The sequence below is a fragment of the Prunus dulcis genome, chromosome 7, assembly GCF_902201215.1.
Source record: "Prunus dulcis chromosome 7, ALMONDv2, whole genome shotgun sequence".
NCBI classification, from domain to species: Eukaryota; Viridiplantae; Streptophyta; class Magnoliopsida; order Rosales; family Rosaceae; genus Prunus; species Prunus dulcis.
This window is the reverse complement of record NC_047656.1, coordinates 10351090-10373773: the sequence shown is the minus strand read 5'-3', so window position 1 is coordinate 10373773 and position 22684 is coordinate 10351090. Positions and strand designations below refer to the sequence as shown.

Genomic DNA, 22684 nt, shown 5'->3' with positions numbered 1-22684 from the left:
CTTCCCTGTTACAACTTCCATTTTTATTTTTATTTTTTGGTTTCTTTGTTCTTCTTCGTTTTTTTTCTCCTTTCTTCTGACAAGTTGGTAATGATATAATCTATCAAAAATAAAGTAGACATTGTATTTCCATTATAATACCACAGTAATCAGACATTAAGGAGCCTGTCAGCTTCATGGTTTTCGAAGTAACAGACAGTACGGACTTTCGAAAGATTCATGAGTGCATGCTTGAGAGCTCAAGGAGCCTGTCATGATATGAGTCAGTCAAAGGCATGAGAGTCCATAAATATCAATAAGTTACCAATTCAACCTAAGAACATAGGCGCTGTTATCATCATAAGCTGACAATAAACCAAAAGAAATTCAAGAAAAGAACATGGTTTTGTTTTCATGAAATTCAAGCCAAGAACATAGGTGTATATAACCAGCACTTTTGTACCTCTCAAAATCTCAAACTACACTAATAGCTCCCCACATTTCGCCAAGCTCAACTCGTAAGTATGCAACCCTAATTTCATTCATGACACTCTTTTCCATACATAACCGGCACTGTTCTACAAAACAACCTAAAACCTTCATCCTGGTACCTGGCAGAAAATGCAAGCTCCATAAATGAGAGGAGAAAAAGGTGAAAACTACAGCTAAAAGCTTACAACAAAGCGCTCAGGAACTAAGAAAAAATAATAGCCCAGGACATCAGATAGCATCTTATACAACACAAACCCCCTCTCCAAAACCAACACCAAAACCTTAACTTTCCCTTACACATCAACATCTTAGAACGCTGACAAACCGGTCAACCTGAAACATAACTTTTAATCAATCACCAACACAAAAATGCCTTGATGTTTCAATCAGGAATGTTCTAAAAATGATCTTCCGAGGTCTTTAAGAATGAAGATAATTCTCAACTTGCAAGCAACATAATGTATTCCTCCCTCTAGTACTCTTTCCCCATTACTAATTTTGATTTAACAGCTATGAAGTAATAAACAAGATAACAATTATATATATGTTTAATCAATGAAACAAGTTAAGAACATACTCCAATGCAGTAGCACCTATTTCGATGACAGAAGAAACTCCAACGCAGGGCATTGAAAATTTTTTTCTCTCAGTGACAAAAAGTGAATACTTAAGACATAAGAAATAATAATTAATTTTTAAAAAACAAAACAAAACTACTAAAAGTACAAGAAATCAATCCAACGAGACAAATCAGACACAACTCTTTCTCATTTTCACCAATTGCCACAATGATTTTTAGTTACTGAGTTCTTGACAGGACTGACAGCACATTTTAAAGACAACCTGTCTGTCAATGACATTGCAAAACATTATAACCTTAGACTCCGCAAATTGTTTTGATAGGAAACATTAGATCAGAATTATGCATCCAAAATCATCAAAACCCTACCCAAGTATCTCAAATTCCAAAACCAAAAACTGCCCGTATCCTCTGGAAAATAAGATCCCGCCAACCTCTTTCTGTTTTCTCCACCACAGTCGCATTCCAATATCTACGTTACCAAAGGCACCAAATCAAAGCAATCAGCAATACATATAAGAAAACAATAAAACTCACAGAATCCCAATCAATGAAACTATAAACTGAGAAGAACCCATTAATTAAAAGCTCAAATCAAAACTAACCTGTCTTCCTCGGGAATATCCGAATGTGTTAGCTTGACAACAGTGAGTCAGGTTCAGGCTCTTCGAGTAAAAATTCAAACGAAACACACTCAGTCCACAAAGCACAAAACCAATTAAAATCAACCAAAAATACGTTCAACCAAAAGCAAAACTTCACATACCGTTAATCAATCCCATCAAGCCAGCTCCCAAATCTCCACTTCTGCACAATCAAACTCCCATTCTGCAATTCCAAATTGGTAATCGTCACGACCCATCAAAAATAGTATTCTAATCTGCCCTATGTTGGGTTTATTCATCCTATGTTGTGAACATTGACTCGACTAAATAAAAAAAGTGGAGCAGCTCCTCACAAGTGTAAGGGATTATCAAAGAATCATTTGAAATGCATATTTAAACAATTTTATAAGGGTCATGGTAACAGAGTCATTTTATCAAACAGCTAGTAGGCGAGCTTTTTTACATGGATTAAATTGGAAACACAAGATCCCATACTAAAAAATCAGTCACTGAATCGTCAAATATTGGACATATATGCTTTTAAATTAAAAAAAAGTAGATTGAATTGAAACTGTTACTCATACCTGGAAGATCAAAGACTAAGCCACCGAACCATCGAAGACTTCAAATGCAAAATGCTCATAGCTTCTCAAGCCTCTGCAACTGCATTGAACAACGCCTTTGGCCGTAGAGATTGTGGTAAACACCATGGAGAGCGCCAGAAAAAAAAAACAAAACAAAACAAAANAAAAAAAAAAATATTCGAAATTTGGCGGAAAAAGGGCGAAAAAAATTTGGACCATTTCTCGATTTATGCGTGTCATCCTTGCGCAGGGGCCATGCTAATCTTCTCTGTATCGTTCCAATTTTATCGGATGTCCCCGAAGGGACGAACTTCAGTCTTTAGTGAAAGTATATAAAGAACTCGTCAAATACACAATTCTTCGATGTGGGACAAAGCCTCCGCGGTTTTATTAGTAAGTCGTTCGTTATTTTTCCTTTCTTCCAAGTTGGTAATGATGTAATCTACCAATAATAAAGTAGAAATTGTATTTCCATTAAAATACCACAGTAATCAGACATTAAGCAAGGTCCATAATTAACAAGCCAATTAACTCATTAGGTAATCATCCATCCATCCCCTATGAAAAGGACCAAAACTGTAGCAGACAAAATCTTAATTCAGCCTCTTTATATTATTATCAGTACATGCAGCCATTCATTTCTAAGGATTTATCATTTATATGGATGCTATAGTCTCATACATTGGTCCAGCTTAACTTTTACTCAATTTTATTTAAATTTGATTACATTTATTGATTGTTTTAGGACGTAGTCATACTAGTTAATTTATTTGATTTTATGTGTTTTTGAGGATCTTTTCTATTAAGAGGGGCAATAGAATATTACACTCGTACACACTAAATGAATGCTAAGACTCGAATGGGAGCATTTGCTCCAAATCATTACACTAGTGATTCATTTAATTTTATGTTCCAACTAAAGCTCACAGGGCAGTTTTAGGCCTCTTGCTCGATAGATGGACAATTGTTAAGCTTGGTCCAAATAGAAGACTAAACTCGATTGACAAACAAATATATTAAAAGGCCCATTTTGTAAGATTTGCTTTTTCTTTTTCCTTTTCTTTTTCTATAGAGAGAGGAAAGAGATGCCTGAGAAATGAGGGAGATGTGGGGGGAAGAAAAGAGGGAGAAAATATAAAACTCTAGGAGCATCCATAATGATAATGGGCTCCTCAAACCACCTCTTTAGACAAATTTTAGAGAGGATTTGAACAAATTCAACTCCAACCATGCTCCCTATCCACCTCCAAAAATAGGGAGACCTCTAGGAGCTCCTAAATATAAGGATAGAGAAAGAACTCTTAATAGCTCCCTATAATTTAAGGGAGATTCACTATTATACCCAATATAGGGGCCCAAATTATAAAAATACCCTATATAAAATGGACTTTAGAAACACACCCAAAGCTCATTTACAACATAACAAAAAAGCTTTTAACTTCTTATAAATTACAAAACTGCCATCAATTTCTTAAAACAAGCCCAAACCCAAAATCTCATAAAAATACCCAAAGCACTCAATAGGGCATCAAAGTAATTTAATAATCAATATTAAATTCAATAAGGCTAGCTATCATTTTTTAAGTTTTTTTTGGGTTTGTTTATAGGAATTCAATTGTGTAGGGTTTATTTATAATATTAGTGCTAGAAATGGGTATATCACTAAATATCTCATAATTTAATGCAACTTTTAATGCTAATTATTTTTTATATTATTTTTATAGAAATTGACCAATTAAAAAAGAGTTGTAATATTTATGAATCCCTAAATTAGAGAGTATGATTGTAGTTAAAACAAAAGGACACCACATTTAGATTGAGTTTTTGGTGTTCTAACACATAAAGGTAACGCTTCCAGCTTATAATGCTTTCATGGCCTATTAGTTAAATTGTTTTCTGAAAGCGAGAAAGATGGCTATGGTGAAAAGGTTACATAGAGCCTTTTGTCTTTGGGTCTCTAGCTAAATTCAACATTGTAGTAAATAATCCCATTTTGTGAAAAGGAAATTTAATATGTAATTTAATACGAAAATACGCGGATATTCGAATAAAAAGTTTATAAAAGGCCTCGGTGCTATTAGATTAATATTATTTATAGTGGGCCTACCTTTTATGCCATGTTGGTACCGAATCAATACATAGCAACACCCACATTTATATGTGTTTTTTTTTTAATTGAACACTTATGTGTTTTGGTATGTAGGATTACCCTACTAGCACTTATGCATGTCGGTACCAAACCTCCACATAGTTACCCACCAAGCACCAATATTGTCCCCAACTTAGCCACCTAAATCCAATAGATTGGTCAAACCAATTATAGGTGTGGGGTTTTCCCTAAAGGCCTTGGTGCTATTATCAATCAAACCCCTATATTTAAGGTGTAAATTACTGTTACAGTTCCCCGATGTGGGACTCTATAAAAACGAATAAAGCGGTAATTAACCAACAACTTCCCTTGTAACTGACTTGGTAACTCGCTAAGTTCTTAAGCTTGCAGTCGTTAGTTCTAGCCCCACAATTATCGACGTGTATAATTTTTTGAAAATGCTTGTTTAGCCATGATCATGGGCTCATGCCATGCGGCCCACCCAGGCGGCTTCCCTGTTACAACTTCCATTTTTATTTTTATTTTTTGGTTTCTTTGTTCTTCTTGGTTTTTTTTTTCCTTTCTTCTGACAAGTTGGTAATGATATAATCTATCAAAAATAAAGTAGAAATTGTATTTCCATTATAATACCACAGTAATCAGACATTAAGCAAGGTCCATAAATTAACAAGCCAATTAACCCATTAGGTAATCATACATCCATCCATCCCCTATGAACTGTAGCAGACAAAATCTTAATTCAGCCTCTTTATATTCATTTCTAAGGTATGGCTTTCACTACCTTTTAGCTCTCAAACTGAAGCAACTCCGACAATCACTTCGAACGATCCATCAGCTTCATGGTTTTCGAAGTAACAGACAGTATGGACTTTCGAAAGATTCATGAGTGCAAGCTTGAGAGCTCAAGGAGCCTGTCATGATATGAGTCAGTCAAAGGCATGAGAGTCCATAAATATCAATAAGTTACCAATTCAACCTAAGAACATAGGCGCTGTTATCATCCCAAGCTGACAATAAACCAAAAGAAATTCAAGGCAAGAACATGGTTTTGTTTTCATGAAATTCAAGCCAAGAACATAGGTGTATGTAAACAAAAAACCATGTCAGAAACAAAAGAAATTTCATGAAAATAGGTTTCAGATTTCATGTCCCTAATCCCAACTCTAACCTGATATCATCAAGTAGGATATGCTCATCATGTAGGATATGCATGCTTTCTTTTTACTTTGCAAAATAGGATATGCTCATCGTGATCAATTGGAACTACTTTTGACATTCTGTGTACCTCAAGCCCTTGTGGAGCGTGGCCTGTACTTGATGGAATGACAGAAATAATCCAAAAATTTGTATGACGCTTATGTTTTATGGTCTTTCTATTTCTTGTACTTCTGTAAAAGAAAGTGCAGGTAACACCGGTTTCAGATGTCATGATCCCATTCTATTTTCAGTCGGCCAGCACTTTTGTACCTCTCAAAATCTCATACTATACTAATAGCTCCCGGCATTTCGCCAAGCTCAACTCGTAAGTTTGCAACCCTAATTTCATTAATTGAATCTTCACCTACATTCATGACACTCTTTTACATACATAACCAGCACTGTTCTACAAAACAACCTAAAACCTTCATCCTGGTACCTGACAGAAAATGCAAGCTCATGGATGAGGGGAGGAAAAGGTGAACACTACAGCTAAAAGCTTACAACAAAGCGCTCAGGAACTAAGAAAAAATAATAGCCCAGGACATCAGATAGCATCTTATACAACACAAACCCCTTCTCCAAAACCAACACCAAAACCTAAACTTTCCCTTACACATCAACATCTTAGAACGCTGACAAACTGGTCAACCTGAAACATAACTTTTAATCAATCACCAACACAAAAATGCCTTGATTTTTTCAATCGGGAATGTTCTAAAAATGATCTTCCGAGGTCTTTAAGAATGAAAATAATTCTCAACTTGCAAGCAACATAATGTATTCCTCCCTCTAATACTCTTTCCCAATTACTAATTGTGATTTTACAGCTACGAAGTAATAAACAAGATAACAATTATATATATGTTCATTTGCTAACATCAATGAAACAAGTTAAGAACATACTCCAATGCAGTAGCACCTATTTAGATGACAGAAGAAACTCCAATGCAGGGCATTGAGAAACAAACCCTTTTTTTTTTCTCGCAGTGATGAAAAGTGAATTCTTAAGATATAATAAATAATAATAAATTTTAAAAAAACTACACAAAACTACTAAAAGTACGTGAAATCAATCCAACGAGACAAATCAGACACAACTCTTTCTCATTTTCACCAATTGCCACAATGATTTTTAGTTACTGAGTTCGTGACAGGACTGACAGCACATTTTAAAGACAACCTGTCCATCAATGACATTGCAAAACATTATAACCTTAGACTCGGCAAATTGTTTTGATAGGAAACATTAGATCTGAATTATGCATCCAAAATCATCAAAATCCTACCCAAGTATCTCAAATTCCAAAACCAAAAACTGCCCGTACCCTCTGGAAAATAAGATCCCGCCAACCTCTTTCTGTATTCTCCACCACATTCGCATTCCAATATCTACATTACCAAAGTCACCAAATCAAACCAATCAGCAATGCATATAAGAAAACAATAAAACTCACGGAATCCCAATCAATGAAACTATAAACTGAGAAGAACCCATTAATTAAAAGCTCAAATCAAAACTAACCTGTCTTCCTCGGGAATATCCGAATGTGTTAGCTTGACAACAGTGAGTCAGGTTCAGGCTCTTCGAGTAAAAATTCAAACGAAACACACTCAGTCCACAAAGCACAAAACCAATTAAAATCAACCAAAAATACGTTCAACCAAAAGCAAAACTTCACATACCGTTAATCAATCCCATCAAGCCAGCTCCCAAATCTCCACTTCTGCACAATCAAACTCCCATTCTGCAATTCCAAATTGGTAATCGTCACGACCCATCAAAAATAGTATTCTAATCTGCCCTATGTTGGGTTTATTCATCCTATGTTGTGAACATTGACTCGACTAAATAAAAAAAGTGGAGCAGCTCCTCACAAGTGTAAGGGATTATCAAAGAATCATTTGAAATGCATATTTAAACAATTTTATAAGGGTCATGGTAACAGAGTCATTTTATCAAACAGCTAGTAGGCGAGCTTTTTTACATGGATTAAATTGGAAACACAAGATCCCATACTAAAAAATCAGTCACTGAATCGTCAAATATTGGACATATATGCTTTTAAATTAAAAAAAAGTAGATTGAATTGAAACTGTTACTCATACCTGGAAGATCAAAGACTAAGCCACCGAACCATCGAAGACTTCAAATGCAAAATGCTCATAGCTTCTCAAGCCTCTGCAACTGCATTGAACAACGCCTTTGGCCGTAGAGATTGTGGTAAACACCATGGAGAGCGCCAGAAAAAAAAAACAAAACAAAACAAAACCGAAAAAAAAAAATATTCGAAATTTGGCGGAAAAAGGGCGAAAAAAATTTGGACCATTTCTCGATTTATGCGTGTCATCCTTGCGCAGGGGCCATGCTAATCTTCTCTGTATCGTTCCAATTTTATCGGATGTCCCCGAAGGGACGAACTTCAGTCTTTAGTGAAAGTATATAAAGAACTCGTCAAATACACAATTCTTCGATGTGGGACAAAGCCTCCGCGGTTTTATTAGTAAGTCGTTCGTTATTTTTCCTTTCTTCCAAGTTGGTAATGATGTAATCTACCAATAATAAAGTAGAAATTGTATTTCCATTAAAATACCACAGTAATCAGACATTAAGCAAGGTCCATAATTAACAAGCCAATTAACTCGTTAGGTAATCATCCATCCATCCCCTATGAAAAGGACCAAAACTGTAGCAGACAAAATCTTAATTCAGCCTCTTTATATTATTATCAGTACATGCAGCCATTCATTTCCAAGGATTTATCATTTATATGGATGCTATAGTCTCATACATCAGTCCAGCTTAACTTTTACTCAATTTTATTTAAATTTGATTACATTTATTAATTTTTTTAGGACGGAGTCATACTAGTTAATTTATTTGATTTTATGTGTTTTTGAGGACCTTTTCTATTGAGATGGGCAAAAGAATATTACTCACACACACACTATAAGAATGCTAAGACTCGAATTGGAGCATTTGCTCCAAATCATTACACTAGTGATTCCTTTAATTTTATGTTCCAACTAAAGCTCATCGAGTAGTTTTAGGCCTCTTGCTCGATAGACGGACAATTGTTAAGCTTAGTCTAAATAGAAAACTAAACTCGGCCCGATTAACAAACAAATATATTAAAAGGCCCATTTTGTAAGATTTCCTTTTTCTTTTTCCTTTTCTTTTTCTATACAGAGAGGAAAGAGATGCCTGAGAAATGAGGGAGATATGGGGGGAAGAAAAGAGGGAGAAAATATAAAACTCTAGGAGCATCCATAATGATAATGGGCTCCCCAAACCACTTCCTTAGACAAATTTTAGGGAGGATTTGAATAAATTCAACTTCAACCATGCTCCCTATCCACCTCCTAAAATAGGGAGACCTCTAGGAGCTCCTAAATCTGAAGACAGAGAAAGAACTCCTAATGGCTCCCTATAATTTAATGCAACTTTATTTTATGAGTATTTTAAACCTTTAATTAATGCAAATTATTTTTTATATTATTTTAAACCTTCAATATCTGCATCTTATTGCCTCATAGTAGGTGAACTAGATCGCACACGGACTACTTTACAGAGCAGATCACGGTCTCCAAGCTTGTCTGTAGTAGGCTTGAGTGGAACGTCCCAAATATTGCGCATATCGCCAATCTGCTTGCTATCTACACCAACGAGATGTTTAACCCTAGCTGACGACGGGGGAACATCTCCTACTTGACTCTTCTCAACAGAAAGGATCCTTAGCTTCTTCCTTAATGGTGTCACATCCTTCGCCCTCGAAGTCACAGCTTCATTTATTGAAGATTTGACATCAGCCTTCCTTCTTTATGGGGGTCCGGCAGAACACTCCTTCTACCCAGCTGGTAAATCATCAGAGACTGGACCATTCTGCTTCCATCTCTCAACACCTTGGGCAGGGGGCAGACCACCAACTTTTTTCCAACACTCCCTCAGTAGCAACCAGCGGCCACCACCGCTCCAACCGTTTTCGGCCGCCAGTCACATCGTCAACCAGCCTAGTCCCACCCAGCTGGTCCTCACCGCGAAAAAGAGAAGACGAAGAAAATATATACGTGCTCGACTTATCTTGGGATGCACGACAACTCCCCTCTTCGACAAGCAGTACAAATTCTCCAAGATCTTTCTCAAGGTAGAAAGTAGAGAAGTTAAGTTTGCGATGTGACACAAAGTGAAGAGAAGCCCTGTATTTATACAAGTTGGACAACCCAGGTCAAGAAGGAATCGGAAGCTCATTCCTACTAGGAATCCAACTCCAACAATTGTCAGAAGCCTACACCAATTGGGAATTCGATCTGCAAAAGGAGTTCAACTCGCATAATAAAGCCCAGACACAGTTGGAGAGCTCGAAAAAAATAACTTCATCTCCTACATGCCACGCAAGTGCCATGCAGAAGCTGGGGGCATTTGTGGGAGCATATATTTTCGTCTCCAATCAGGGCACGCCACGTGGAAAAGAAGATTATCTCTTAAAATAATTAATTACACCAGTTTATCTGGCTAATTAATTATTTGGGATAAATATCTTAATTAATATGATATCATCTTTATTTAAAGAGATAATATCATTAATTAAGATATTATCCTAATAAAGAGAAGATAATACCATTTAAATCAGATATTATCTTCTTAAGAGATAATATATATTTAATTCAGATATTATCAGGCCCAACTCGATTCCTACGAAACCCTAGCCCCGAGGCTCTTATAAATAGACAACCTCATTCATCATTCAAGGTACATCTAAACCTACTCCTTATACCCGAGAAAAATACCCGAAGCTCTCTCTCCCTCTCCACTCTCCATATTTTCTCCACACGGCTCCGGCCACCACACACGGCTCCGGACACCCGGTTTACACCCTACATACAACTCCGTACCCTTTGCTTAGCTATTGTTTTCCTACAAACACTCAAACTAACTTAGGCATCGGAGGGCCTTTGGCCAACACCCCCCGGGTGTGGTCTATTTACTCCAATCTTTTTTACAGGAATCGAGGAAGAGAGAGAAGGAAGATCGAAGGTTGAAGGATCAGAAGCGAATATTCTCCCGTGAGATTATTTGCACAAACATTTGGTGCTTTCATTGAGAGCACGAGTTATACTCAACGCGTGCTCAAGGAATCCGTTCCTCCTATTTTCCAATCCACCGAAGCCTTCCAAACAACCATGGTTGGAAGCAAGCGCACGAGGAGCAAAACCGCCGCTATGGCTCAATCCGTGACGGCCCAAAGCTACTTCTCCCACGATCCCACGATCGACATGGCGGCCCCACCACCTCTCGCCGCCATGAACCCTCAGCAGCCACCCTGTGTGACTGAAACCACCGTGCCACCTGCCGGACTCGCAATGAGGACCACCGCACCGGCCTCCGCCGCCGTCGTACCATCTCAAGGCCCCGTGGCCGGACCTAGCCACCTTCATAGCACCGCCGCCGACTTTGGCCCAATCTTGGAGCAACTTCAACCACTCCCTCCATTACCTCCACGCTCGACGCATGCTCCCACGTACACATCCAATGAAACCCTAGCCCGTGTGCAATTGGGCTCTACACATTTCTCTCCTCCCGATCCACGAAGTCAAGTAGACCTTAATCTGAGAGTTGACCAGCTAACTCAGAGAATGGACGACCAAAGCAATTTGATAAGGCAGCTCCTCAACCAAATAAACTTGGCTCAAAACCTTGGCCTTGGACAACAGGGCGAAGAGAGAAGGACACACGAACGCGCCGATAGGCAGTTCGATGGGAACCAAGCAGGTCGAGCAGGAGTAAACGGACAAGGAAATGCGCAACAACGAGATCAGCTCGCGGACATGTCGCAAGCATCCGCAAGCCACACTCAGAGCAGACGAAGTTTTCCTTCCAGATTGAATTTAAGGACCAACGTGCGCGACAGGCTAGGCCCAAGACCTGACATCCACGCTCGCCTGGGCCAGCAGGAAGACGTTCATGAAAGGCTAGGCTCCCAGGGAGTTCAACTTGATGGCCATCGAGACGAGGATCGAGAAGAAAGGCGCTCTGCTGCTCGCTCGCAGAGAAACATTCGCGAAAGGATAGGCCCCCAGGGAGGTCAACTCGACAATCATCACAATGAGGACCGTGAAGAAAGGCGCTCTGCTACTCGCTCTCGAAGAACCAATTCTCGTCGCCAAACTACTGGAAATCCCTCACAAGCGCAGTCCACCAACACTCCGCCTAGGCAGCTCAACCGAGATCGTCGACCTTCGCAAGCCAATGAGGAAGTCAACCAGCATCGTCTAAATCGCGAAGATCATCAACATGACCGACTAGCCATGCGTGCAGAAGACGTTGAGAAGCTTGTGAATAACCGACTTCGAGACTTAAAGATTGGCGGAAATTTCGAAGATGCACTACGCATTGAGGTAGACCGAGCAAACTCCTCACCTTTCACAGTCAAAATTGAGCAGGCTGCTCCTCCGAAACGATTCTCAACGCCCTATTTTACATGCTTCAAAGGCGATTCCGACCCCGAAAGTCATCTGAAGCATTTCAAGAGCCTTATGATCCTCTACAAAGCCGAAGACGCGTTAATGTGCAAGGTCTTTGCAATGACTTTAAGAGAAGCAGCTCAGGACTGGTTCCACACCCTGCCATCCGGGTCGATCAACAGCTTCAAGGAGTTTGCTTATGTCTTCACCAAAGAGTACACTTCTTATCGGACGATCAAGAAGAACCCTGACCATCTGTTCAACGTGCAAAAGAAGTCTGATGAATCCCTCCGAGACTACATCAAGAGGTTCAAAGCAGAGAGGGCAAACATTGTAGGATGTGATGACCAAATTGCATCATTCGCCTTCAATAGGGGGTTGCCAATTGAATGTGAGCTATATCGCGAGCTGACCATCTCTCCCCGCCAAACATTGATAGAAGTCTTTACTACAGCAGAGCGCTACGCACTATGGGACGACGACCAGATTGCCGCGAAGAAGGCTGATCAAGCAGCTAAGCAAGCAAGCAAAGAGAACGGCAAGCGCAGATCACAGCCTCAGGAAGGTGCTCTAGCAACAGAGAGCTACACCAAGTTCACTATCCCGATACACCAGATCCTAGCCCAAGTAAATGACATGCCTTGGTTGAAGAAACCATCATCTTTAAAGGGAAACCTAACCAAGAAGGATACCAGTAGATACTGCACATTCCATGAAGGGTATGTCATGATACAAACGACTGCTTTGCCTGGAAAAGGTACCTCAAAGATCTAGTTAGAGACGGCCATTACACGGAATTCATCTCAAGGGGGGCTATTCAACAAATCAAGGATTGTAACGCAACTAACAATAAGCCTCCATGAAAAAAGCCATATGGATCAACACGATCCTAGCTTACTCTAAGAGCCCGGGGTGACCACCAGGGGGCAGAAGAGAAAGATCAAGCACGCGACTTTTGTCTTCCAAGCCGTCACTAGCTACCAAGTTATGGAAGACAAATCTTTCATCATCTTTCAATGGAAGGAAGTTCCAAGGCAATGGAATGCCCATCACCTCCAGGAGGACTATCCATGAAACTCTTCACCTATCAGCTGGGCTCCAAGCAGGCACTCAAGCCTCCCTTACCTCCATTGAAGACAAGTTACTTTTGATGTTACTCATGTAAGCTTATCTTTTTGTTCAATAAAGCAATGTAGTCACACAGACATCAATACAAGTTCAAGCTTTTCTTTCCAATGGAGTGTTCACAAAAGCAATCGACACGTCTCCTGACGTAGGTCAAGCGGGCCACACTTATCGACACGTCTCTGGATGTAGGCCAAACGGGCCACACACATCGACACGTCTCTGGACGTAGGCCAAACAGGCCACTATCATCAACACGTCTCCTGACGTAGACCAAACGGGCCATACTGATTGACACGTCTCCGGACGTAGGCCAAACGGGCCACTCTCATTGACACGTCTCCAGACGTAGGCTAAACGGACCACTCTCATCGACACGTCTTCGAATGTAGGCCAAACGGGCCACTATCATTGACACATCTCGAGATGTAGGTCAAACAGGCCACTATCAACGACACGTCTCCGGACGTATGTCAAACGGACTACTATCATCGCCACGTCCCTGGATGTAGGCCAAACGGGTCACACTCATTGACAAATCTCTGGACGTAGGCCAAACAGGCCACTCTCAGAAACACTCAAGCAATTTACAAGACACTATGTGAATTGAAGTTATTTAAATAAATAAAAAACAACTGAAATTTCCATAGCAAAGTGATAGACCGGCCAAGTTCAACAAAAAGAAGATGGTCAAACAAGACCAGTTATTCTAAACAGAGAGCAGACTACAAAAGCTGAAAAGAATTAAATGAGTCTTTATCTACTCCGAGACTCCAATAGGAGATCTTTAATCTGCAGTCTCTTCCGCATTCACCTGATCAGCCATGCTCTCAGCAGCTCCACCTGCCTGATTCGGGATATCTTCCACCACCTCTTTTTTAAAGCAGGTGAAATGTTGCTTCCCTTTGTTTTTCCAAGGAAAGACTTGAGAAAAGACCAAGATCGCCAGCCTGATGGATTTGATCAATCAGCTCAGCACAAGTGGATGGACTTGACAGAAAGTTCGTCTTGAGCAAATTAGGCATGCCTGCATCCCCTGCAGGGGTGGACTTGTTCACCTTGGGATTAGCTGCTGACGTTGCAGAAGAGCCCTCGGCTCGAGCCTATGACTCTCTCGTCTTCTTGGTTGCTGCCATCCTCACCTCCAAATGAGTCAACGACACTGAATCTACTTCACGCTTGACATCTCATGACTTAATTGCTGGATCATGATGATTGGGTAGATGAGAAGACCTCCCAATTCGACCTCCATCATTTGACTGGTGCAGACGACCAAACTTCGAATAATAATATCTGCATCTCATTGCCTCATAGTAGGTGAACTAGATCGCGCACGGACTGCTTTACAGAGCAGATCACGATCTCCAAGCTTGTCTACAGGAGGCTTGAGTGAAACGTCCCAAATATTGTGCATATCGCCAATCTACTTGCTATCTGCACCAATGAGATGTTTAACCCTAGCTGACGACAGGGGAACATCTCCTACTAGACTCTTCTCAACAGAAAGGATCATTGGCTTCTTCCTTAACGGTTACACATCCTTCGCCCGCGAAGTCGCAGCTTCATTTATTGAAGACTTGACATCAGCCTTCCTTCTTTATGGGGGTCCGGCAGAACACTCCTCCTACCCAGCCGGCAGAACATCAGAGACTGGACCATTCTGCTTCCATCTGTCAACACCTTGGGCAGGGGGTAGACCACCAACTTTTTTCCAATACTCGCTCAGTAGCAACCAGCGGCCACCGCCTCTCTAACTGTCTTCGGCCGCCAGTCACATCGTCAACCAGCCTAGTCCTACCCAACTGGTCCTCGTCGCGAAAAAGAGAAGACGAAGAAAATATATACGTGCTCGACTTATCTTGGGATGCACAGCAACTCCTCTCTTCGACAAGCAGTACAAATTCTCCAAGATCTTTCTCAAGCTATAAAGTAGAGAAGTTAAGTTTGCGATGTGACACAAAGTGAATAGAAGCCCTATATTTATACAAGTTGGACAACCCAGGTCAAGAAGGAATCATAAGCTCATTCCTACTAGGAATCCAACTCCAACAATAGTTAGAAGCCTACACCAATTGGGAATTCGATCTGCAAAAGGAGTCCAACTCATAGAAGAAAGCCCAAACACAGTTGGAGAGTCCGAAAAAAATAATTTCATCTCCTACTTGCCACACAAGCGCCACGCAGAAGCTGGGGGGCATTTGTGGGAGCATATATTTTCGTCTCCAATCAGGGCACGCCACGTGGAAAAGAAGATTATCTCTTAAAATAATTAATTACACCAGTTTATCTGGCTAATTAATTATTTGGGATAAATATCTTAATTAATATGATATTATCTTTATTTAAAGAGATAATATCATTAATTAAGATATTATCCTAATAAAGAGAAGATAATACCATTTAAATCAGATATTATCTTCTTAAGAGATAATATATATTTAATTCAGATATTATCAGGCCCAACTCGATTCCTACGAACCCCTAGCCCCGAGGCTCCTATAAATAGACAACCTCATTCATCATTCAAGGTACATCTAAACCTACTCCTTATACCCGAGAAAAATACCCGAAGCTCTCTCTCCCTCTCCACTCTCCATATTTTCTCCACACGGCTCCGGCCACCACACACGGCTCCGACCACCCTGTTTACACCCTACATACAACTCCGTACCCTTTGCTTAGCTATTGTTTTCCTACAAACACTCGAACTAACTTAGGCATCGGAGGGCCTTTGGCCAACACCCCCGGGTGTGGTCTATTTACTCCAATCTTTTTTACAGGAATCGAGGAAGAGAGAGAAGGAAGATCGAAGGTTGAAGGATCCAGAAGCGAATATTCTCCCGTGAGATTATTTGCACAAACAACGAACTTGTTAAAAGCATTATCGGTGTCTAATAGTTAAATCCCACAATTATTCGTGATCATTGCGCTATAACGGATGTCAATCGCTGTAATGTGGTTTTCTTGTAGTGATTGTTGGTTGTTAATGGAATGTTCACTACTCTAAGCAAATACTTGAACAAGAAGCTTAAAACAGAAACGGGTGGGTGCCGCAGGATGATGTTGGATCCATCCTTTTGTATAAATACAAATAATGCGTATGCCTCGCTTGGTGTTCTGTTGTGCAACTTTTGTGCTGGGTTTCACATGGCTCGGCTGGGCTGATGCCCGTTTCTTCTCTACGTTTCTTATTTGAATTATATTGTCCAGCTAGATAGCATCATTGCAGCTTCTTCACTCTCATGAGTACGTAGTGAAAAGGGTGGGAAAATTATTATTACTTGAAAAGCCGCAATGTTTAGGCCATCATTAGTTTTGTTGTTGTAAAGGTTCAGAAATCTTATCGAGGGCAAAATGATTGCAGGTTTCTCGTTTTGTTTTTCTTGTTTTTCTCCTCCTCTTGTTTTTCGGGGTTATGCCTTTTGCCTTGAGCGGCCAAGGATCCTCCGTTCTTTTCATCTTTAGTTTTTTGAGGGTTTCTAACTCAAAATACATTTGATAACATTGCACTTAATTCGGGGTGCATGGATCTTGGAACCGTTGGTAACATGATTGTAAAGGGATTTAGTTCAAGTGTTTAAGAGAAATTATTTCTCCATATGAGGTCTTCTTTTCGAATATCCCGACTATCAATCTCGCTTGTAAAAAATATATATACAAAAATACGGAAGGACATAGAGAAAAGAACGACTGCCCACCAAACACTAATGACTTTTGTAGACCAAAAAAAAAAAATGACTTGCCACCAAACACTAATGACTATTTTACAGACACACAACAAAAAAAAAAAAAAACGATTGGCCACTGAAGACTAATGACTATTTTGCTGAAAATATTGTCAACATACAATTCAATCCAATTCAATTGTGAAGAATTCAAAAGTGCCAATCTTGTTTTTTAACTTCAACCCTAAAACATTCTTCTATAATAACAAAGCAATGCATAAAAAAGATAAAAGAGAATAGTATGGGAATACTTCATATGGAAGACCTCTTGTAATTCAAATTTCATTAATTATTAATCTTGTTGCTTTTCTTTTTCTTTCTTTTTTAACAGAGTGCTAAAATAGTACCCTTTTACCATATTGGATAGAGAGAGGGGGAGATATCATTTGTGCTTATTGTGCTCATGAAGTCATGTTTTGCAGATATCCGAATAAAGAATTTACAAAAGGCCTCGGTGCTATTAGATTAATTTTATTTATAGTGGGCCTATATTTTATGTCATGTTAGTACCGAATCAATGCATAGTACCACCCACATTTATATGTGTTTTTTTTTTTTAATTAAACACTTATGTGTTTTTTGGTATGTAGGATTACCCTACTAGCACTTATGCATGTCGGTACCGAACCTCCGCATAGTTACCCACCAACTAGCACCGATATTGTCCCCAACTTAGCCACCTAAGTCCAATAGATTTGTCAAGCCCAATAGAACTTTATTATAGGTGTGGGGTTTTCCCTAAAGGCCTTGGTGCTATTATAAATCAAACCCCTATATTTAAGGTGTAAATTACTGTTACAGTTCCTCGATGTGGGACTCTATAAAAACGAATAAAGCGGTAATTAATCAACAACTTCCCTTGTAACTGACTTGGTAACTCGCTAAGTTCTTAAGCATGCAGTCGTTAGTTCTAGTCCCACAATGATCGACGAGTACAATTTTTTGAAAATGCTTGTTTAGCCATGATCATGGGCTCATGCCATGCGGCCCAGCCCAGGCAGCTTTTTTTTTTTTTTTTTTTTTTTTTTTGGTGGTTTCTTTCTTCTTCTTCGTTTTTTTTCTTTTCTTCTGACAAGTTGGTAATGATATAATCTATCAAAAATAAAGTAGAAATTGTATTTCCATTAAAATAACAAAGTAATCATACATTAAGCAAGGTCCATAAATTAACAAGGCAATTAACCCATTAGGTAATCATCCATCCATCCCCAATGAAAAGGACGTAGTCATATTAGTTAATCTCCTTAATTTTATGTATTTTTTAGGATATTTCCTATTGAGAGAGACGATAATATATTAAACTTACACACACTACATCCAGGGGCGGACCTATTAAGGCGCAAGGAGGTGTAGTGGACCTCCTTTCGTCGGAAAAATTATTGTGAGTGCTTCAAATTGCCCATTTGCTCAGCTGGCGATGGTGCACAGATTACCTTATTTACATTTTTAACATTTAATTAAATGTCTTTGTCCTTTTACTTTTATTTAGTAAATAAGGAAGTACCCCCCATTTGGATTCAAATAAAAATACTAGAAAATCAAATTCCCACCAAATCAAAATATGAAAAATCGATTTTAGTGCAAAATACTATTTAGGCTAGAAATGATGGCTCATTAAGTCAATATATACTTCATAATAAAATCCCATAAAATAAAGTTTTTTATTTGATGTGTAAGGAATAAAAGCAGCCAAAAATTATCTTGGGAAAATGATTATTTCGAAAAACTATTTTTCATACTTAGTCAATATTTTTATATAAAATAATTTTTCATGTATGATATGAATGAATGAAGGGACTTAAGGTCAATCTAGGTAAAAAGTTTTAGATGTTCAATCTAGGTAAAAAGCCTTAAATGTTCAATCCACAAAGAGTTTTTAGCCTTTCAAAATTGCACCTCTGCTAAAAAATTCCTGGGTCCGCCAGTGACTACACCGATGCTAGAACTCGAATGAGAGCATTTGTTTCAAACCACTATACTAATGGGTCCTTTAATTTTATATTTTAATTATAAAAGATGTATCGTAAATAATCAAATGTGTCAATAAATGAAATCAATGCGTGAGAATTTCTTCTCATATATCTCATTCATATCTTAATTCCAAAACACTGTTTTGGCTAAAAGTCACTTTTGGTCCCTATAGTTTAGCACTTCAACCACTTTTGACCTTGCAATTTCAATTCCGTCAATTTTGACCATGTAGTTTGGTATTTGTAGCAATTCAAGCTCAAGTTAGTATTCTTGTCAATTTTTTTGACGGTGCAATGTGCAATTTCATAAACCCAAAATCTTTTAGCATAAAAGTTCGTCTGAAACTCCCATAATTTCATATTAGGGCTTGAAATTGGCCATTTGGGTTTAGGGTTCTTCAAAAATTGGGATTAGTGGTTGAATTTCGAGTCATAATATGAAATGGGGAGAATTTCAGACAAGCTTTTACGCTAAGGGTTTTGGGTTGACGAAATTGCCTCTTGCATCGTTAAAGAAATTGACAAAAATACTAACATGTCCTTGAATTGTTACAAATACAAAACTATAATGACAAAATTAACGGAATTGAAACTAGAGGGTCAAAAGTAGTTGAAGTGCCAAATTATAGGAACCAAAAATGACTTTTTGCCTTCTTTTTTTTCCCTCTAAATTTATGTTTGTGGTAAAATTATATGAGTTGCATTTGGCTTGGGTTGGGACTGGGACTGGGACTAAAATCAGCGCTTTTGTAAGTGCAGAAAGCGAAATCATAGTCCAGGACACCCACATATATTATTCATGGTGGAACCTCCTTTTCTCGATCCTTTGTTATCTCCACTCAGGTGGCACTCTAGATATTTAATTTGAATAGTATGTATGTTCCTAATTTATCTTTGTTTTATTTGTCGACAATGTAAAGTTATTAACTTTTCGTCTTGTGATATTTATCTTCTAGAAGTTAGAGCGTATCTTAACTGTCAAAATCGCGTGTGAATTGAGATAGGATTATGTGACTAATTAAATTCACTTATCGATCATATATTAATTGTGCCCTAAGAATCTGGGTCATGGCATCGGGGGGATGTGCTTTAGGACTAAGCCAATTGCATTTATGTATCTAAAGACTAGCTACTACCCTCCAGGGACGAACAACAGTATTCTGCAATCCACATGATCTCATGGCGGGCGCACATAAAAGTCTTGCATTATATTCCCTGAAATATATAAATAATATATAGTTGTTGAACGTCCCTCTTTTCAAACCAAATGGAGAAGAAAAAGGCTTCCGAAGACTCAAGCTATTTTGTTTGTCCACAACCACAAGGCCACACATCCCATCTGTTTCTGTTTTTGTTTCAAGAAAACCTCAGAGATGATGATAGGAATGCAGTGCTTCTCCATTCGATCAAAGCTTTGCACGTCCATCTTTTACACCATCGCCTCTGTTTATTTATTTTTCCGATGAATTATTTTCTAACTCTGAGAGTTTGAGGCATCTTTTCTTTTCCTCTTTTCCTCTTTTCAGGTTTTATTTTATCTTCAAAAGAAAATCACTGTCAATATATTAGGTGAGGCCAATGATGGTTTAAACATATATTTTGCCTACATCGCTTGATTATCTTATTTGGATGAGATAATGATAAACTGAAATATATATGAGGCCTCATCGTCTCGTTTAAGTTTCAACGTGCACAGAGTTTTCAGGATTTCCATGGTTTGCAGTTGTTTTTTTTTTGGTTTCCTGTCTTTTTCGTTTTGTTTTGCAGGGTGTTTCTTTGCGGATTGTCAGATTGAAGTTGGTGGGATAGTCTTTCTCGCACCCGATGCCTACTCCAAATGAGAGTCTGATGGTTGCCGCCATTCCAAATGTTGCAGGTGGCTTACATTTCCTATCCTGGTTTGTTGAAATTTTGGTCGTTTCACGGTGTATACACATAGCCGGAGCAGTTGTTGTGACCGTACATCAGTTTGGAGAAGTTATTTCCAGTTTGGCGGTTACTACTGAAAATCATAGAAACTGATTTTCTTATTTCTCTTGTTAACTGGTGTTGAGGCTCAAAAAATCTATGGTTAGGTCCAAATAAGTTTCCGGCCCAATATGATATTGTATTAAGAATAGTCACATATCGGAGTACACGAAGGCTCGTCATATGCAAGTCATAGTCCACATGTCATGCTAAATAAATAATTTGTCATGTCAAGGATTGAGATAATATTATAAAATACAAGTCCATGTTAAATTAAGCACCGTGTCCCTCTTCAAGGACGATAAAATTAAAGCACGCCGAGCTACATGCCGCGCCAAGCAAGGAATTATTATTCCGCACCCAATTACGCCACAAGCTTAAGTGGGCCCCAAGCCACTCAAATACCCGGTACTTGCTTGAGTGGGTTGTGGTATGGATGGTAATAAATTGTCGTGAGACCCATTGATGGGCCGAGAAATGAAAGTCCCAGATTGGTTGGGAGCCTCGGGACACAAGCCTATTTCGTAGGCCCAAACATGTGGGTGAGCACAAGAGAGAAAAGAATAGCCCATCACTCCAAATAAAAATAGCACAACCAAAATAGCCTATTGACTCAACCAAAAAGCTCAAACGTTTGATAAAGAAAGTCCACTTACTTAATGAATCACCTTTGCCCATACAATTACCAAAACGAGCTACAAAAGCATCAGCACTTGGCTGGAAAAATAAAAGCCACGAAAGGGAAGTCTGAAGGTCCATTATACAAAGTTGATGGGAGGTTCCAGCACATGGGAAGGGGGCAAGTTTCAAGCAAAAAACACCCAAGGGACCAAGGGATATTAGCGCTCAGCCTACTAGGAGAGGAATCAACTTTTGAACCAGCATGCATACCCAGTCTCTTTCCCTCATCAGACCTGGCCATGGAAGAAGGAAGAAAAGAAAAGAATGAGATGGCTAGAAATAGATGCAGCTACGGGAAATAGCATTGAGCTCCCAAAAGTCTCTGATTTTGTGAGATTGGACAGAGAAAATTTTGCTAGAATAAGATAAGTCAAAGAATGGAGGAGAAATAAAGGAAAAAGCTTGGCCAAATTAGATAGAAACCAGTAGGGTTTCTTAGAAAACGATGGCTTCCAGCAGCTATAAAAGGGGTCTATTTTACCTAACCAAAGATAACCCACATTTCAGATAGCAAGCTTTCTCTCTCACCTACAACACCCAGCAAATTCGTGCTCTGTTCATCCTCCTCCCTATTTTTCCACCTTCTGGCAAGCTGCTCTAGCATTTGACAAAGTCACTGTCAAGCTGCCGAAAATAATACTCAAGCCACCCATTCCTCTCTTTTTCCTTATTCTCAGCCAAACCTCTCTGCAAACTCTTCATCTCCTACCTTAATACCCATTTTCCCCCTAGGAACACTTAGTTTTCTCTTCAGTGCTAAACTCATGATAATTTTGCTCCCATGTCACAAGCTTCTCATCCCAAGCTAGAAAATTTATATGTAAGCTGTTGTTATTTTCATTGGTGAATGTAATCAAGGTGTTTCTTAAGGCTTCTCTGTCATTTCGAATCATTTTTGGGGCTTGATCTTTGAACTCAGGCACAAGAGATAATTTCTTCCATTTGCTTTTTACTGCAATCTAACCTATTTGTAGCTGCCGGAAGAAAAAAAAAAGCCCCTATAACTAGTAATTACATCATCACAGTGTTTATATATGTGCACCTACTACAGCATAACCACTTCTTATCAGCCTAATCACATTCTGACAGACTAACTAATTAGAGTGACACATGGATATCAGATAAGTTTGACTTGTTAGCATTAACTGCTTCCGAGCCCCATCATCCTGACTTTGGCCCATGGAGTATTTTATTTTGCTTCCTTAC

At 39.0% G+C, this 22684-nt stretch overlaps 2 long non-coding RNA genes and 3 other non-coding genes across 10 annotated transcripts; 1 reads left to right on the top strand and 4 right to left on the bottom strand.

The window, feature by feature from the left end:
• Positions 1 to 259: 259 nt before the first annotated feature.
• LOC117634653 lies at positions 260 to 2382 on the bottom strand. 3 transcript variants are annotated; one of them, XR_004586810.1, is made up of 5 exons: positions 2241 to 2382; positions 1818 to 1879; positions 1657 to 1716; positions 1421 to 1523; positions 260 to 590 (listed from the first exon to the last, which is right to left on the bottom strand). It is a non-coding gene; the product is annotated as an uncharacterized LOC117634653 (long non-coding RNA). The 3 variants fall into 3 exon arrangements; XR_004586811.1 differs by lacking the exon at positions 260 to 590 and adding an exon at positions 604 to 804; XR_004586809.1 differs by lacking the exon at positions 260 to 590 and having other exon boundaries at positions 1214 to 1523.
• Positions 2383 to 2444: 62 nt separating this feature from the next.
• LOC117636212 lies at positions 2445 to 2547 on the bottom strand. The gene has a single exon (XR_004587014.1). It is a non-coding gene; the product is annotated as a U6 spliceosomal RNA (small nuclear RNA).
• A 2402-nt stretch (positions 2548 to 4949) lies between these two features.
• Positions 4950 to 7803, bottom strand: LOC117634654. Of its 4 annotated transcripts, none has more exons than XR_004586813.1 (5): positions 7657 to 7803; positions 7234 to 7295; positions 7073 to 7132; positions 6837 to 6939; positions 4950 to 5261 (listed from the first exon to the last, which is right to left on the bottom strand). It is a non-coding gene; the product is annotated as an uncharacterized LOC117634654 (long non-coding RNA). The 4 variants fall into 4 exon arrangements; XR_004586814.1 differs by having other exon boundaries at positions 6876 to 6939; XR_004586815.1 differs by lacking the exon at positions 4950 to 5261 and adding an exon at positions 5268 to 5986 and having other exon boundaries at positions 6876 to 6939.
• Positions 7804 to 7862: 59 nt separating this feature from the next.
• LOC117636211 lies at positions 7863 to 7965 on the bottom strand. Its single transcript, XR_004587013.1, has one exon. It is a non-coding gene; the product is annotated as a U6 spliceosomal RNA (small nuclear RNA).
• A 12434-nt stretch (positions 7966 to 20399) lies between these two features.
• On the top strand, positions 20400 to 20496 carry LOC117636229. The gene has a single exon (XR_004587030.1). It is a non-coding gene; the product is annotated as a small nucleolar RNA SNORD34 (small nucleolar RNA).
• Positions 20497 to 22684: the final 2188 nt, after the last annotated feature.